The sequence below is a fragment of the Falco biarmicus genome, chromosome 7 (genome assembly GCF_023638135.1).
Source record: "Falco biarmicus isolate bFalBia1 chromosome 7, bFalBia1.pri, whole genome shotgun sequence".
NCBI classification, from domain to species: Eukaryota; Metazoa; Chordata; class Aves; order Falconiformes; family Falconidae; genus Falco; species Falco biarmicus.
In genome coordinates, this window is record NC_079294.1 from 23,137,398 (window position 1) to 23,143,337 (window position 5,940).

The following is a 5,940-nucleotide window of genomic DNA, read 5'->3' on the forward strand; positions in this document are numbered from 1 at the left end:
TGGTGGCCGGGGTGGCCCGGGGCGGTGGGGCCGGACCGGGACGTGTGGCCCCTGGGGCGCGGCGGGGCTGCGGCCGTGGCGGCTCCGGGGACGTTACGGGGCGCAGCGGGGGAAGCGCTGCCCCGGCGGCCGCGCCCTGAGGCGGCGCTCCCGGCCCCGGAGGTGGCGCGGCGGCCCTGGCTCGCTGTTCCCCTTCGCTGTACGTTCGCCCCCTGCCCCGCGGCGGGCGGGCTCTGGGTGGCGCGGGCAGCCGCTGCCGGGCGGCCCTGGGGACGGGCGAGGCTGCGGGCCGCCCTGCGCCGGGGGTGTCTCTGGTCCCCAGCAGGTGTTTGAGGGGTGAAGTTCGCAGGGAAGCTCCCGCCTGCCGCCCGCTGGGAGCGGCCGGGCCTCCGGGCCTGGCAAGGGATGGCGACGCACGCCTGGGAGAGCGCCCGGCTCGCTTCTGCCACACGCGCCTCCAAAGGCAGCCTCCGCAGGGAGTGCCACCCGGTGCTGTAGTTATTGCCCTTTTTCTTTTTCATGGCAGCAGCTGCAGCAAATGGGTGAGCTGCCGCCATTTGTTTAGCTGAAAGAGATTGCAGGTCTGAAGTAGAGGCACATGCCTGCCAAAAAATGGCGGGAAGGGGCGGTGGGCACAGACAGAGGTAGTCTGAGAAGCCCCGCGGTGAGGATGTAACCTCGACCGGCAATGGCTCCGGTGAGCTTTTGACTCATGGCACTGGCTGGAAAGGGCAGGGTGTGACAAGAGAAGATGTCACTTTTCGTTGACTGTACATATATATGAAAGTATGTAATTTAGGTAATATCCAAAAATATTTTTGTTGTAGCGTAGCTAGTTGTACTGGCTCTGGCTGAGCCCCACAGCAGCCCTCCCAGTGCTGTGCTTGTACTGGCAGCCAGAAGGGTGCTGCTAACACACCGGTGTTTGGCTGCTGCTGAGCAGCGCTCGCACAGCACCAAGGCTGGCTCTCCAACATCCCCCCATCACCAGCAGGCTGGGGGTGGGCAGGGTCTTGGGAGGGGACAGAGCCAGGACAGCTGACCCAAACTGACCCAAGGGATATTCCATACCATATGTTGTCTGCTCAGATATAAAAGCCAAGAGAAAGGAGGAGGAAGGGGCGGGGGGCATTTGTTATTTATGACATTTGTCTTCTGGTGCACCCGCTACACACACTAAAGCCCTGCTTCCTGGGAAGTGGGTGAACATCACCTGCTGATGGGAAGTGGGGAATAACATTTTTTGTTTTCCTTTGCTTCCACACACATGACCTTTGCTATTGCTTTGTTAAACTGCCTTTATCTTGACCCACAAGGATTTTTTCCATCTTATTCCCCACTGCTTCCTCTCTTCTGCTGAGGAGGGGAGTGATAGAGTGGCTTGGTGGGCACCTGGCATCCGGACAAGGTCAACCCACCACACCAGTGCACAAGCAATTTCTCATCTAAAGTAACCAGAGGGTTTGGCTGGATGCTTGATCGAATGCTAACGGTTACCTCACTGAAGGAAGGAGATGCACTGTTTCACTTCAGTGGACTTCTACATGTTGATTACCATAGACAGGCAGCTATAAGGTGCCCTGTTCTTTGGTCTGTTTGTACACAAAAAATTTCAAAAGGGAGCCAAATTACGTAACTGGATATGCATGTAGACAGCAGTGATTGCAAGTTTACTTTTTGTAAGGTGAAGTATCATCATTTCACAAAACTGATTCAGCAGGTCTAGTTACCATGAAAATTGAGGCACCAGTGAAGTTCCTAACAATAGCAGTGGCCAAGGCCCTGTCAGAATTCAAGTGTATTGCTGAAGTACTTCTATTCTACTAGATTCTACTATATATACTTGTGTAACTAGGCATGTACATGGTTTATCTATTTCTCTTCTACACAATTCATTGGTGATGAGTAACTGAAGGCTGGCACAGTAACTCTTCCGTGTTCTCTTTCATACTGTTACGATAATGTATTTTCACTCAGTATTTTGCAGAAAAGATTAATCAAAAAGATTAACTTAAATGGAATGATATCTATAGGAATAAACTTTTGCTGAATCAAGTTTTTTGAGAGTGAAGAAATTGTGGATAGTGTATATATGTAATACATATGAGGTAGAAACTTTTAAATCTCACAGTGCTAATCATGGGGAGCCAAGGAATCAAATCAATGAGTTTGGCATCTAAGGGATCCTCCTCTAAGTGGCAGTATTTAGACTGGTAATGTGATAGAGGGAGGGAGTAAAGGGTATGAGGAAGAAAAGACAAAATGTAATTAATCATTTTATAGTGTTGAAAAAAGTAGACTTGAAGGCTACTTTTATTTAAAATACTACAAAAAGTACAAAGTTGTGCTAGTTATTACTTTCTGCATAAAGCCTAAAATTTCACCGCCCACTGCTTCCTACTTCTCTCTCTTGGAAAAAGTGCAGCAATATTCCTTCTGGAATAGGAAGTGTAGATTTAATTTCTCTTTTAAATGCCCTGCCTATAACTGTAACTTTGGTTTTGTTAGATGTCAAAAATCAAGTGCAGCTGCTCCTTGAAAACAAGTTTTACTGATTTCCATGGGAGTAACATAGCATAAGCTAAAGAGAAACCGACACTGGATAGAGAAAATGGGCAGTAAGGATCCAGGATCCAGTGATTAGTCACAGTTTTATATTGTACTCCTTCACTGCTGCAGTGGATCCTTCTTACCCAGTGATTCTGGAGTTGTCCAGTAGAATTCTGTTCCACCCATGAAACACTTAAAATGTTGCATAGTCTAGAAACAATCTGACCCCTGTACCCTGAGTTGCTGCCTAGCATGTTTGGAATGATTTCTCACGCTTGAAATGCAAAACAATCTGCAGATGTAAAAAGCACCTCTTAATTTTGGCCTTGGTATTAAAAGCCTTGTACTGCACTCTTTTTGATTGGCTTGAGCATGAAACTCTGGAGTCCGCAGTGAAGAACTGAATGAACTGTGATCAGTATCTGGAAAAGGATCTCAGCTTCACAACTGAAGGGTGAAATGATAACATGGATAGGTTTAGGGTAGGTAATTCTAAAATTCAGTAGCAGAAGGAGTAAAGACGTGGAAGTAGCTATTTTTTCTGGATATTTCTGAAGCTATTCTTCCTTGATTAAGAATACTGGAGGCTAGATTTCATTATTTGTACCAGGAGAGTAAATGCAAAAGCATCTATTTCTTTAGCTAAACAAAATACATGAACGTCTGAATTAAGAAAGCCTTTGCACATGTTTCCTGTAAATAAAAGCTTGTTACAGAAGTGCAAGTGAGTTTGTATTTAACATTTATTTTTCAAGCAGGTAACAGTTTCAATTTGAGACAACAGCATAGAAACAGGAAACTCGGAAGATTCTTTTTGTGCCCTTTGTCTTTTCCTTGTTTTTTCTGCAAGCTGCAAAATGAGTACCATTTTTGTTTACCTAGGTATGTTTATAAATTATTTGAAATATTAACAGTAATCAGTACTGCAGTTACTAAATTTGCATTAGTTGAAGGGAGATATGCAGGCTGCATGAAACGAGTTAATTAATTCTAATTCATAGAAAGTAAAAATGCTGTTTGTGGTGGGGGAAGGAATTGCATTCAATCTGGAAGTATTTCCTAAATCTGCTACTGCTATAATATTTACCCTTGCACATCATCTTGTAAAGCAAAGTGATGAACAGCACCTTAGTTCCAGCTCAGTTGTTGACTGTTCCGTAGCATGTGTGACATCAGTCAGATAGATTTAACCTGCTTTGTACTGAAGAAGTCAATAGTGCCTGCTTTGAATGTTTCCCTTGCCATTACAGGTGCAGGGGATTGTTTGCCATTAGACTCTTGGCTTTTGAGCACTTCTCCTTAAATGGTGTATATAAACAGTGGAAAATATAGAGTTAGTTAGATTCCCCTCCCCCCCATCTGATCCAAAATGTTTTAAACAGCTTTTAGCACATATGCCTGCGTTGTGGTCTACCTCATAACGATCTTTAAGACCTCCTTCCTTCCACTCACGGTCACTTCTTTCTGTTTGCAATTGTTTGCCATCATTGTGGTAACTACAGCAATTACTGTCTTGCGTGTAATGTTGGGGGAAATTGTACATTTAAAATTATCTTTTAATGTAGTCTAAATGCTGGAAGTAGGCCAAGGAAACTACCAGTTTTAGACGACAGCTAGGCCCAAGTGCTTTATAGCACAGTGATATCTTTGAGCTGAGCATATGGCTGCCTAAGATACTGGTGTTTGTTCTTTTTGCTCTGTGTTTTGGTTTTGGCTGGGATAGAGTTAACTTTCTTCTTAGCTGGTGCAGTACTGTGTTTTAGATTTGGTGTGAAAATAATATTGATAATGTACCATGTTTTTAGCTGTTGCTAAGTAATGTTTATACTGAGTCGAGGACCTTTCAGTTTCTCAGGCCCTGCCAGCCAGAAGGCTGGAGAGGCACAAGAAATTGGTAGGGGCCACAGCCAGGACAGCTGACCCGAACGAGCCAAAGGGATATTCCATACCATAGAATGTCTCGCTCAGCACATAAAGCTGGGGGAAGAAGGAAGGGGGAGATGTTCAGGGTTATGGCATTTGTCTTCCCAAGTATCTATTACATGTGATGGAGCCCAGCTTTCCTGGAGATGGCTGAACACCTGCCTGCTGATGATAAGTGGTGAAGGAATTCCTTGGTTTGCTTTGCTTGTGTGTGTGGCTTTTGCTTTACCTAACAAACTGTCTTTATCTCAACCCACAAGCTTTCTCACTTTTACTCTTCCAATTGTCTCCTCCATCCCAACGTGGGGGGCGTGAATGAGCTTGTGTGCAGTGCTTAGTTGCTGGCTGGGGTTAAACCAGAAGAGTCTGTAAGTCCTTAGTCTTTTCAGCAAAGATACAGCCTTCCAAGAAAGCCAACCATATCCTGGGCTGCATCAAAAGAAGCATGACCAGCAGGTTGAGGGAGGTGGTTGTGCCCCTCTACCCTGTGCTGGTGAGACCCCACCTGCATCCTCAGGTTCTCTCCTCATCTCAGGTGAGTTCTAGGGTCCTCAGCACAGGAAAGACATGGACTTGTTGGAGTGGGTCCAGAGGAGGGCCACAAAAATGATCGGAGGACCCTATGATGAAAGGCTGAGTTGGGGTTGTTCAAGCTGGAGAAGGCTCCAGGGAGACCTTATTGCTGCCTTCCAGTACATAAAGGGGGGCTCTAAGATGGGGTCAAACTTTTTTAGCAGGACCTGTTGCAATAGGACGGGGGTAATGGTTTTGAACTAAAGGAGGGTCGATTCAGACTAGGTATGAGAAAGGAATCTTTTTACAATGAGGGCTGTGAAACACTGGAACAAGTTGCCCAGAGAGGTGGCAGATGCCCCATCCCTGGAAAGATTAAAGATCAGGTTGTACGCAGCTCTGCGAAACCTGATGTAGTTGAAGATGTCGCTGCTGCAGTAGGGGGGTTGGATCAGGTGACCTTTAAGGGTTCCTTCCAACACAAGCCATTCTATGCCTCTCTATCTTTACATCTACTGACAGTAACACTGCTTTTCAGGCCCTTAAAATTTGATAAACTAAGCTAAAACAGGTGTTTACCCCTTACTAATAGCCCCCGCGGGAAGTGCTGAGGGGCACTCGGCAGCGGCCAGGAGAGGGGCCGGTGCTAGCCCACACCGGGAGGCTGTCTAGGGCCCTCAGCCGCCCGCGCCGTTGCCGCCAGGAGCCCCGAGCAACGGTTTTAACCTCAAGATGGCGAAGCCCCGGGCTGCGTGGAGGCGCCGCCCGGCCGCCCGCCCCCAGCACAGGTGGCGGCAGCACGGCCGCCTCTCCTCTCGCTCTCTGCCCTTCTAGCCGCCGCCGCTCTATGGTTGGGCGGGTTATTGTCTGCGCGCGGAGCGGGAGGGCGCTCTGGCACTGCCACCTCTATCGTCGTGCGGCGCGGTGCACGTCGGGCTGCTGACGGAAGGGGCG